At 46.1% G+C, this 13,286-nt stretch overlaps 1 protein-coding gene across 1 annotated transcript in view; it reads right to left on the reverse strand.

The window, feature by feature from the left end:
- Positions 1–13,286, reverse strand: part of ARHGAP23 (Rho GTPase activating protein 23) — a 1,842,805-nt gene that overhangs the window by 429,489 nt on the left and 1,400,030 nt on the right. The gene's annotated exons all lie outside the window — the stretch shown is intronic.

Here is a 13,286-nt window from a genome sequence, read left to right on the forward strand (position 1 = left end):
GGCCATAGTGTTGAACGCTGACAGTAAGGAAAGTTTCAGATTTCACTGCACACCCAGGCAGCACTGTGCTTATCTGAATGCATTGCTATGTTACTGATTCACTTAACAGCTTAACAACTAAAAGTTCACAGTGTACTGCAATAGTGTGACCAGAGAGAGGGACAGAAAAAGTTCTTCACATTCCATAATTTGCATAAAACTAAAAGGCTTGAGTTGGCTACTACCAGGAAAACAAAAGCATTAGTTAAAAATAAGTGAGAAATTCTTGTTTAACAGCCAAAACAGTACTACAGATTATACTAAAGGAAAAACACAGAAACACTGCCGCTCCCAGCCCCCCCCCCCCAAAAAAAAGTCTGATCACATACTTGCATAGAATGTAAGTGATCATTACTTTTTTTAATTTCTTACACTTGAAAATGGTCATGGGGAGGGCTGTTACAATGATGCAATGCTGTTCTTCATTAATTCTGTCTTGGTCTCACAATACAATTTGTATCACCATAACATATGCTAGGTGCAACAGATAAGACGTTTTTTGTTTCTGTACTAAATTACGATGATAGTGCTGTAAGCCACTTGTTAGATTACCTCTGAAAATGGTTTATTTTTCACTAACCTACTTGTAAGTGTCTCAAGTGTAAGCTGTTCAAAGCATTTCCAGGTGCACTTAAAAAAGATTAGTGGGTCAATGAGTAGTTACTAGGCATGCAGTCCAGGAGACCACTAAGGAGCCTACCTAATTTCCCAACTGCTCTGTCTCGTTATGTGACTTGTTCAGAGACATGCAGTAGACAAATGCAGGCTGAAGGAATCAAACCCTGGACTACATGAAGCAGTCCTTTACAAGGGATTTTGTTAGGTATTCAAAGTTCTAGTAACAGAAAGTTTGCACACTGATTAATTAGCTGCCCCAGTACCAAGAACAGTCTCTCTCTGTTCAGTTGGCTAGGACTGATGTCTGGCACTTCATGTACCTGACACGACAGGTTCAAGCAACTTGCAGTACTCAATCCTATCCTGAATATTCTTACAGCAACATGGATAACAGCAGCATTTGTAAAGCCCTAAGCAAGAATGCTTACTAGCTTCTTCATATAGTAATACAGTAACTCAACCCTGTTCTTCAAATGACAACTTGTCCAACAATACATTCACCCACAATATCATCCACAACCTCAAAAACTGCCCAGCAATTTCAACACAAGTCCAACTACAGGTAAACAGCAGGTCCCTTAGGTCTTCTGATAAGCCACTGCTCAAAATTACACAATCTCACAACTACCATGGTGATTCCCTATACTCTAATAAAATAGCTAAGTCCTGGAATGCTCTCCCTCTAAACATACAACTCACTCCCTACAATTCTTCCTTCAAAACAAAGCTAGCTAAAGGAATACCTTATAGATAACTGGCTCTGCCCATGCTGTTCACCGTGATAAACTCAGTTCTCCTATCTTCACTCCTCATGCTTTCCCGCTCAAATTATTTTTTTCTAGTGTCACTACAACAATGATTTACTTTACTCAATGGCAAATTTTTTACACTGTAATTCATGCCTCATAATATTGTGTAACAAATGCACCTATGGTGTACTGCTCTAGATTCATGTTTAAAAAACCTATGGACTAATGTTCTAATTTTTGACACTATTTCCTCTGTATCAATTGTCTAATGTATTATTTGTACTATGTTATTCCATTTATTGTATGTTATTATATTCTTACTCCTGTTCTTAATTTTAATTGTATTAATATATTCGAATTTACTCATATGCATCTTAGTACTGGAGCTTTTCTCTTCGGGTATCCGCTGAAAAAGGGCTACTTGCCCAGTTGGACATTACATGATAATCAAATGTAATAAATAAATAAATACAACAAGCCAGTGTCAGTGGCACAACAGGTACCACACTCAGTTTTGGTGCAGAAATCTGTAGGTTCAATTCCCACATCAGGTAGATCAACTGCTGACAGGTCAGTGCAGCATAAGGGGATAACTGCACTATTCAGTGTGTCGTCCTTTGGATGAGATATTAAACTGAGGGCCCATCTGCTTGAAATGGTGGTAGCACAGATGGACATAAAAGATCTCATGACACTAATTGAAAAGAGTTGAGGAAGTTCCCTGATGCCCTCGCCAAATCTCTACTAGTAGTATGACTACCACCTTGGGTCTCCGATAAAAAGAGGCCACCAGCCTACTGGCACTAACTGGTCTAACAAAGGATATATAAATAAAATAAATAAATAAAAATATTTCACTTTAGTTGTCAAATGGCGTTTTACACACTTTACTGATCAAAGCGAAACAGTTTCAAGATGCAAAATTGTGGGCAATGACTTAAAAAATGTTTGGTCTCGCCATGTGGATAGATCGGGCAAATGCAGTGTTATGCAGGTTAAAATAAATTCCTTTCTGAAGCAACACAAAATATAAACAGGAAAATAAAGCTGGAGGGACCTTTGCGAACTGTGGCAGGAAAAAAAAAATAAAATAGAGAGAGAAAGTTAAGGAATGTCTAGGCTTTTGGCCACTAGTTTACAAGCTGCTGATACTTTATAGTGGACAAATAACATTGCAATAAAGTTAACTACATGTGTAGGTAGAGACTTCCCTTATAAAACATCATCAGCACAATGCTTCTACAAAAATAAGGCAGCAGGACAGTACGCAGGATGATGTATTTAGAGAATGCCAGAGCAATTTTTATGTCCAGTTTTTTAGTTGATCAACCAAATAATCTGCCAGCTTAGCTGCTGAAATTTGTCATAACCAAAAGCCATATGTTCAAATTTTACACGGACCACTAAACTGCAACTGTTTGATAATGATTTTCTTAATTTTTCAGACATCCACACAGCCTTCGTAACTGTTACAAAATTAGAAGTTATGTACTCACCATAACGTTCCATCTGAGTAGGTGTATTCATTTGTCTGCAACCTGTGGGTTATGGATCCGATATCGGATCCGAACCGGCATAGTTTCCAGCTATGGATCCAAGCTCTCAGCTCCTCCCCTCACCCATAATGCCCTGCTCTACCCTCATGACCTCAGATCGAGTTTGCCAAAGCAACAATACCCTCAAAAGGGTAACCAGTAATATGCAGGAAACTGAAAGGCCAGGGGGATAGGAGGGCGGGATGGTTGCAGACAAATGAATACACCTACTCAGATGGAACGTTATGGTGAGTACATAACTTCTAAATCTGAAGTAGGATATTCATTTGTCTGCAACCTGTGGGACAGAGTCCCCAGCTACCTGAATCTTGGGCGGCCATCATGGAAGGATATTCCGGAGCACCGCTGAGCCAAAGGATGCTCTAACCCTGGATGCAAGATCCAACTTATAGTGAGAAATAAATGTATGAGACGAAGCCCATGTAGCTGCTGCACAAATATCATCCAGAGGAATCCTAGCCTTGAAGGCTGCTGAGGTAGATACTGACCGGGTTGAATGGGCATGAACACCCTCCGGTGCGGGCCTTCCTGACGCTTGATAAGCCAATAAAATGCACTGTGAAATCCAGCGGGACAGAGAAACTTTGGAAATTGGCTTGCCCAAATTGAATTTTGCAAAGGAAATAAACAGCTGGTCGGATTGCCTATGACCAGCTGTCCTGTTGAGATAAAATCTTAGTTGCCTGTGAACATCTAGTGAGTGTAGCCTATATTCACCTTTGTTTTCATACTTAGGGAAGAAAACAGGGAGGTTAATAGATTGATTGATGTTTGCTTCAGAAGCGATTTTAGGAAGGAAGGACGGGTTGGTCCTGAGGGAGACACGGTCCGGATAAAAACCAAGTAAGGAGGTTTAGCTGATAAAGCTTGAAGTTCAGAAACTCTCTTGGCTGATGTAATGGCTACCAAAAGGCTGTCTTGTAAGACAAGAATTTGAGGTCCACTGTAGCCGCGGGCTCGAAAGGGGGAGCGGTCAAGGCCTGTAGGACCAGAGAAAGGTCCCAAGGAGGAACTGCTTGCTTAATAGGGGGCCTGAGAAGGAAAGTACCTTTAAGAAAGGTTTTGCACAATTTGGCTGACATAAGAGGATTAGACTCTTGACCAATGTGATAGTGAGAAATTGCCGCCAGTTGAACTTTGACTGTGGAACTGCTGGCACCATCATTAAAGAGAGAGGTTAGAAAATCAAGCACTACGGGGAGAGGAACCGTGAAGGGATCTAGGCCTTGCCGCTCCGCCCACACAGAGAAACGTTTCCATTTGCTTCGGTAAACCTTTCTAGTGGCTGGTTTATGAGCCGCCACCAAAATAGCCTTCACCGGTGAAGAGATACCGGGAGTCCTTATCAAGAGTGGAACTGGAGCAGCCAAGCGGTCAGCTTCAGGCTGTCCAGGTTCGGAGGAGGAATGCAGGATGGATGGGATATCAGATCCGGAATAGGATCTAGAATCCAAGGAGGATTCACAGAGTGAGACCTTAGGAAGGGGAACCAGATCTGTCGAGGCCAGAACGGAGCAATGAGAATCATTCTGCAACCCACCCGAGAGGCTTTCTGAAGAACTTGCAGCATCAGAGGCAAGGGTGGATAGGCATACAGAAGACCGGGTGGCCAAGCATGCACCAGAGCGTCTCTTGGGGTACCTCCGGGAGGAGGTATCAGAGCGAAAAAACTGTCGCACTTGGTGTTTGAGGGAGAGGCAAAGATCGCATGAAGGGTTCCCCACCGTGCGAATATGCTCCGCTACTTGACAATTGAGAGACCACTCGTAAGGGGTCAGAATGGTGCGACTGAGCTTGTCCGCTAGGATGTTGGACCGACCGAATGTGCGTTGCTATGAGAAAGCGATTGGTGGAGATTGCCCATTCCCAAACTCTCATGGCCTCTCGACAAAGAGGGTAAGACCTTGTTCCCCTTGCTTGTTGATGTACCAGACAACAGACATATTGTCCGACTGAATCGCAATTGTTCCCAAGGGAAGAAAGTCCTGAAGTGCTAGCAACGCTAAGAGCACAGCTCTCATCTCTAGAACATTGATATGCAGTAAGGTCTCTGTATCGCTCCACGTGACTTGGGCTGTCCGGCCCAAAGTGCCCCCACCCGAGGCGGAGGCGTCCGTGGTCACCGTGGCGAGAGGGGAGAAGCACAAAATGGGCGACCCTCGTGGAGATCCGGGGAGTGGAGCCACCACAAGAGGGACCGCTTGCAAGCCTTGCTGATCGCTATGGGATGATACATGGGGAGAGCAAGGTAAGACCACTGTACTAAGAGCGTCCACTGTAGAATGCGCATATTGAGCCTGGCAAGAGGAAGAAGAGCTATCGACGAAGCCATGGACCCTAGAGCCCTCAGGACCAACTCCGCTGGAACAGAACATGAATGGAGAATGGCCCGCACCTGGAGCTGCAGATTCAGAATCCTGTCCGCAGTAAGGAAGGCTCGTAAACTCCTTGTGTCTAGTCTGGCCCCTATGAAATCTAAGAGCTGAGTGGGTGCCAGGTTGGACTTTTTTGTATTTATTGTGATGCCCAGAAATGGAGCAAGATGGAGAAAGGAGTCTCGCCGAGAGTAGTAGATGCCTTGTTGGGGCGGTAAGGAGCCAGTCGTCCAGGTAGGGAAAGACCTGCACCCCTGAAGCCTCAGGTGGACCGCTAACACTGCTAGTACTTTGGTAAACACCCTGGGGCTGTGGTGAGACCAAAGGGAAGGACCCGAACTGGTAGTGACTGGCTCCCAGCCGAAGCGGAGAAACCTCCTGAGCGCCTGTCCATTAGGATGTGGTAGCACGTCCTTGAGATCTATCGAGCACATCCAGTGGCATTCTCCCAGAAGGGGAGAATAGATTGTAGAGTGACCATTCGAATTTTTCTTTGGGATCTGCCATATTCAGGTGAGACCTGTCTAGAATTGGTCTTAGTTCCCCGCCTTTTTGGCACTAAAAGAACCTGGAGTAGAACCCTGATCCGATCTGGTCTGGGGGAACGGGCTGGATGGCTCTTTTCTCTAGCAGATGGCCAATTTCTGCTAAAGCGGCCTCCCTTTGACCGGGTGGTACGTCTGGGAGGGACTGCATCTTTGGAAGGTGAAGGAAAGGAATGTGAGAGTCCCTGGATATGATTTGGAGAACCCAGCGGTCCGATGTTATGGACTCCCATGCCGCTAGGTGCCCCGAAAAACGTCCCCCGACTGCCTCCAGAGTAGAGCAGTCGGGCAGCCCTTCAGGGCTGCTGCGGGCCGTTCAGAGAAAGGTTCCCTGGACCCGAAGTTTCTGGGAGCCCCTCTGCCTCTAGGGCGGCGTCCTCCCTGTCCTCCTCTGCCACGGAAGGACTGGTTGTCCGGAGCAGGCTGGGACTGCTGCGACTTCGAACCACATCTTCTTCTGACCCTTTTGGTTCCTAGAATAGGGCCTCTGGGGTGCAGAGAAGCGGATTCCGACGGCAGACAGCGTCTTCCCGTCCTTCTCGCTCTGGGTCAACGTCTCGCGAACGGTCTTGCCAAACAGAGCAGAACCATCAAAGGGGGCGTTCGCAAACGACGCCTTGAAGGGCTCAGAAAAATCGCAGTGGCGGAGCCAGGCCTGACGTCTAGTGACCAGTCCTGTCCCCGCAGCTCTAGCGGCCCTCCGTAGCATGGGAGAGTAGCCGCATAGAAGTATTCGTGACTGACCTTAGAGTGGCCATTTTGGTGGAGTGCAGAGCTCTGTCCTCCTCCGAAATGGACTCAGGGGGGGATGCAGCGTACTCCTTAATAAGGTCTCGCTGCATCCGAATAACGTGTGCCAAATAGTTCAGCGCCCTCACCGAAAAGGTCGCCGAACTGAACATCCGCTTCCCCAAGCGGTCCATCATCCGAGACTCCTTGCTCGGTGGGTGGACTGAGGGACTCTCCTGAGCCAGTTCCTCTTTGTGGCCGCCGCCATCAACATGGCATCTACAGGAGGCCCCTTACTCCAATGGGTCCTGTCAGAAGGCGGGCTAAGGATTTTGTCAGGTCTTTTGGGAATTGGCTCCACGGTGTCCGGTTCCTTCCACGCCCTGGTGGTAATAAGGTCCACCAGGGGGTCGGCAGGGGGGGACACCCAAGAGGTAGACGGGCCCGTTTCGAATGCCTCCAAGAACACGGACTCGTCCGAGGAAGACTTGGGGGCAGACCACCCCCCCCTGATACGGAGCATTTCCATGATGTCTCCGAAGGAGACATCCTCGGGGGGTGACCGTGGGGAGCCTTCCCCTTCCTCCAAGTCCGTGTCTTCAGTGAGAGACTCAGGGGAGTCAATGTGCCTCCTTTTGCACGTATGCTTGCGAGGAGCCTCCTCTGGGGGGCTGTCAGAGGAGTCCTCGCAAGCAGCCATTTGCTCCATAGGAGCAACTTGGGGCACAGAAACGGGCTGTCCCAGGGGCCGGATGGTGGAAGCCTGGCCCAGTGCAGAGGGAGCGCGGGACGGAGCCGAAGCAAGTTCCGGGGGTCCGGAGACCCTCAACAGAGCCCTCTCCACTACATCAAAAGCCGAAGGGGAGCCGACCTCGACCAAAGGATCCGACAATCGGCTCCCCCTCGGATCCGAAGAGTGGATCGGAGCCGGCGCCGAAGCACTCGGATCCGAAGGGACAGTGCGCTCCGACACAGACGGCGCCGAAGGAGCACTGATCCCCCCGGATCCGAAGCTCGGATCCAGGCTCCGAGAGATCGGGTCCGACGCACTCGAGGGCATGGTCGGATCCGGAGTACCCAGTACTATCGGATCCGTCCTCCCCCCGGCTGCTCGGCTCCAGCTGCTCCAACCCCGGAAGCGGGTCGGAGAAGGAGCAATAGGCTTGAAAAGGGTGTTGAGCTCCCGGAGGGGAGGCAAGAGCACTCCCATCTGCATCTGGGCCTGGATGAACCTTCGCATCATCCGGTCCAGATCAGCATCCGAAAGGCTATGGGTAGATCTCGACGAGGCTACCGAGGTAGGCCTGGAATGCCTCCTCGATAGCCTCGCCGGAGATCGGGTCTCCTCCTCCTCAGGACCCGGTGAGAAGCACACAGGTGACCGGAGCCGAGAAGGAGGAGACCGCTCCAACAAGGAAGCCGGGGGAGAAGCCCGCTTGGCAGGCGGGGCCGAAACAGAGGTCTCGGCCCGCCGCTTGTGGTGCTTCTCCCTCCGGTCCTTCTTAGAAGCATCCCTCTCCTGTCCTGAAGCGGGAGTTTGAGTCCCAGGAGCAGGAGGGGGTGCTACAGGGGGAACAGCTGCAGCCGCAGGAGTCCCCGAAGGAGCGGAGGTCGGAGCCGAGTCCGGCGGTAAAAGACCCGCCAGGACCAGCTTGGACCTCCGCTCCCTCAGTGCCCTGGGGTTGAACCCTGCACAAATGGAACAGCCAGATGTGAGGTGTTCAACCCCAAGACACTTAACACACCGAGTGTGGCCATCAGCCGGTGAGAGCTTATGGCCACACTCGGAGCATTTAGAAAAGAATGACTTAGGCTGGTCAGCCATAGTCAAAACTTCCCAAAAGTTACAGAAGTAACTTAACAAAAACTAAAACAAGCACACAGGCCTCACACACACTCTACGTCCAGCGAGGGGAGGGAATAAAAAATACTACTGTAAATAAATTTAAACTAAAAACAGTCAATACACAAAGGGAACCTACAACTTTCACACAAAAAGTTTAAAGAAAGCAAAAAATTTCAATTTTTTTAACAAGAAAATACCACTTAGCTGAGAGCTAAAGAAACCACATCCAGTTACCAGCGCGGCAAACAAGATCTGAGGTCATGAGGGTAGAGCAGGGCATTATGGGTGAGGGGAGGAGCTGAGAGCTTGGATCCATAGCTGGAAACTATGCCGGTTCGGATCCGATATCGGATCCATAACCCACAGGTTGCAGACAAATGAATATCCTACTTCAGATTCAACAATTTCTTCTACTTCCTTTTCTTCTTTCTTTCCAAGTCACCTTCCATAGAACACCCAAGTGCAGCTGTTTTGACATCCACTGAGATTAAACTGTCAGGGTACCCTTCCCAGTCACCTGCCTGGTAACAGTGCCAAGATACTCCAACCTTCACTGAAAACATGACTTGGTAGCTGACATCATAGGCAAACCAGTAATGGGAGTAGTAATATAGCTGCAATTCCACTACCAGCATCTTCCATTTCTTCACTGCATCCTAGAAAGACGTGGATTACAGCACTAAAAATTTAAATAACTTATTACTGTATACCTTACGTAATGCCATCTATCGAGGCTCTCATTTTCTAATAACAGTAGACTGAGTAGGAGTTTTTCCCAATAGGCAACGTTTGTGGTATAGATGTATAAATCCCTGGCTATGGCACAGGTGACCAGAGCTCAACTAGCGGCTTGGGTACCTGAAGGACCTGGATAAAGAAGATGGGAATGAACTGCCACAGCTGGCTCACCCATCCTGGGTGGATGGAGTGGCTCTGGCTCACTACCATGGGTGACACCTAGCAAGAGCACTAGGTGTTTATCCTTTGGAGTGCTGTGCTGGCTGAACTCACACTACTGTACTGCACTTGCACAAAGTAGCCAAGAGGAAACTAGCATGTGAGGCAGATTTCCCCTAGGGAGGCAGTGATCTTGGGCTCAGAGGAGATGCTAAGAGGGAAGTGGTGCTTCCAGTGTGAGACTGTAGGCCATCCCCCAGGACCTGTAAGCTGACCTATTCCCTACTTCCCAACTCTAGCAGGGTATTGGAGGACTTACAGAAATTCATGAACAGGAATTAATGGGTTGTAGTGCCCTTGCCTAGCATAGGAATACCTGGATCTCATTTCCTAGAATGAATAGGGCATCTGAGAGAAAGTAAAGAAGCTTTTGTGCATACTCCTGGGGGAAGGGATGGGAAAGAAATGTTCATTTTCCATTCTCTTCTAGTGCACCAGTTTACTTCTGATTGGGTAATGGACAGTGATGAAAAATAGAGTATTCGCTATTTCATCACTGGGTCCCTAAGCAGATGATAGTTCCTATCTGCCAAAATAAAACAGCAGGCCTCCATTAATATCAGACCCATCACAAGGGGTCCATACTACTACAAGTACCCTCAGTAGCCATTTATCCCCCAACTTGATCCTATCTGCTGTGACCTCATCTGAGACTGTTGCTATCCCTGACTATTTTCTTTAGTGCTGTTCTTATTTCTTCTATGGTGGATGACTCCTCTTCTTGCATCGTAGGTGGTGCCTGGGGCAGTTCAGGTTCTGTGGGGTTTCATTAATTCAGAAGCTGCTGGAAGTACTCTTTTCACCTTTGATTTCCTGTGGATGAGGTTGTTGCATAAGTCACAGCAAAGATCATTTTAAACCAATTTCAGTAAAATGCAATATATTGTGCGACACTGCTCCTGCCAAGCTAGATCAGTGCCTATTTATCTATAATCTAACGGCATCACGAATAGTAACATTTATGCACAGTCTGTATCCACAGCAAGCAATTACAGACACTTTGTTGCTAATGGTACAAAATGGCCACAATAATGTGTTTTATTTCACACAAGCACACAGTATCTATAATGAAGTATTCAAAGTTAATTCAATGCGAATTAGATCTATGAAGTCAGGTTAATGACTGTTTACAGTGAGCAAAATATAGACGGTCAGTCATTTTCAACCTCAGACACCTCTAACTCAGCAATTATAACCACATTCCTGACTGTGCACATCTCAGATATCAGTCTGTAATAAAAGTAAATAAAATGGCCACAGTATGTTTTAACTCTATTTCACACAAACACATAGCAAATAGCCACAGTAAAGCATTCACTTGCTTCACACAAATACACATTAGTCCTGCAAATGCAGAATAATACTTGTTTAACATAAGCAAAGGATAGCAGGGACAGCCACCTTCCCCGCAAAAGAAATCAGGAAAAGATTTCAGATATGCTCTTAAATACTTAGAATACTGCTAGAATAACAAGCTGTGAATTAGTATGTATTTCCTGAAGAATATGAAGTATATAACTCAAATTTTTGTAATTTAGTGAACACAGTCCTCAGCAAATTTAAAGAAAAAAACACACAAATTGTATGAGGGACATGCAAAAAAACTGATGCAAAATCAGAGAAATTACACAAAACCAGGGATGACTTTCAACTTATTTCATACAAATACATATTGGTCTGAGCTTCCACCACTTACAATCCATGGTTGTTTGCAAAATAAAACAAAACAATTTAGATGCTTCTATCTAGACCTTCTTGAGTGATGTGCACCCCAGCCACAGCATTTTACTTTCTGCTGCTGCTTGGGTTTTCATTGCATTCAACTGACTCACTCTAGCATTTAGCATTTCTGGGCTTCCTGCCTACCCACAACTGAGCCAAAAGCCTGAAAAGTATGGCACTTTCCTTAAAGGGTGTTACAGCAGTAGAGCTTTAAGGAAGTCCAAAAACTGCCTCTGGCTGAATTGTGCCCTAGACAACTGCATAATTCACCAGTGTGTTAATTCTACTTATGCTACTGCCTGCCCTTTTTCAATGCGTGCTAAGTCTCCTCAACTTATCCATAAAGAAATGCTTCCTCAGGTCTCCTTTAAAATGCTTGTTCTATGTCAGTTACAACTGTAACCTACCTCTCCCCCCCCTTGTCAATTTATACACCTACATAGTATTCCCAAGGCCATAGCCACTCATACTCCATGCACACAATGGCACACATTTTTTAGAACTTTTGTGCAATGAGATATGTTAAAATTCAAATTAAAAATCCATGGCATACTTACTGTGGCATACTGTCAGAATGTCTTCTTCACCTACTAAGCCTGTCATGTAGCTAATCCTCTGCCACCTTTCACAGTTTACAATATCTTCCTTCTGCATAGACATGATATGCTGAGAGAGTTCACAGCAGGCTCAAATGCAGGTGCACTGTGATCTCGCCATCTCTGGACTCAACACCTTTTACAACATGCCTCACAGCTTCTATTTTTTGTTATGATCATTTTACAGTGCCCACCAAATTTCATCCTAGCAATAACTGAACATTGTAAAGGTTCACTTCAATGGGCCATAGGAAGTTACTAGGCTAATGGCCCTAGAGTCCTTACAAGCCTAGCCAAGTACAACCCCTGTTCCTAAGAATATCAAGGTATTAAGCAGAACTAAGTCAACAACTACTGCCCCTGTCCAAGAGGGACATAGGTGAAACTCCTGGGGTGAATTTGCAATTTCCCATCCAATCATCCAAATTATGCTTAAATATGGTCAGCAAGGGGCTCTGTTTCACCTGAATTGGAAGTTTGTTCCACAGTTCCAGGTAACTTCTGAGAGACATATTTATCTCTCCAGCAAGTTCTGTTGATGCCACATACTAGGTTGAGTTCCCTAAAGTGAGTGCATCTTACACCATTTGATTTATGAATGTGCAGCATTTCCATCAGAGCAGAATCTGAGAGCGCTTTAGATGCAAGGCAGAGGTGAACTCTGTGTAGTCCCGTAGGAGACACAGTACAGTGACAAGTGATTTCAGTGTGTAAATGTATGACATATGCTGAAGACCCTGAATTTTCCTTTTAAGAAACCTTTAAAGTCTTTCCAGTTGCCGTAGGTGCCTGGTAAGGGACATACCACAGGGAGTACTGTACTCTATTATGGCCTGATGAGTGAGGAGTACAGCGGTGGATTATAACCTCTTTTGTTCTGGATGTAATGCCCTTACTTAGGAGGTAGGAGACGTAGAAGGCCTTTCTTACCACTGTGGAGATATGGTTGTCAAAGGAAAGGTTGCCGTCAACCGGTGTGACCAAATCTCTCACCACTGACTGCATGCTTAGGGTGTTGTTATTAAAGTGGTAATCTGCCAGGACGTCACCCTTGCTGAAGAGGATAATAATGCATTTTTTTTGCATTGAGTTATAGCCCATGACTTTGGCACCAGTCGTTTGTCTGTGTAAGCCCCTCTTGCAGGATGTTGACATAATTTGAGGACTTGGTGACAGCACCCAGTTTGCAATCATCAGCAAATGTCAGCCACAGGCCTTTTGTTTTAGCCTGTACATCTGAGAAGTAGATTCTCTTTGCTTGTTTCATGAGGCATTAACAGCCTGCACCATATGTATCACTTAATACTTTTGCACTGAATTTTATCAGCTATTTTTTCTCCTGCTGTTCCTCCATTTCCTTATGTCACTTATTAAATGTATCCTACAATCTAAAAAGGCAATAATTTGGTTTTCTGGTCAGGTACAATTTTTTGCTACAATCCTTTGCTGCATTAAAAACATTAATACTGACTATGGATCCTAGCACCCACTCTGCTGTATTCTGATAGTTAAATGACTTAGCACTTTTAAGAGCACATATCAAATGCAAAAAAA

The sequence above is a fragment of the Protopterus annectens genome, chromosome 13.part0 (assembly GCF_019279795.1).
Source record: "Protopterus annectens isolate FY-2018-M chromosome 13.part0, PAN1.0, whole genome shotgun sequence".
Lineage (NCBI taxonomy): Eukaryota > Metazoa > Chordata > Ceratodontiformes > Protopteridae > Protopterus > Protopterus annectens.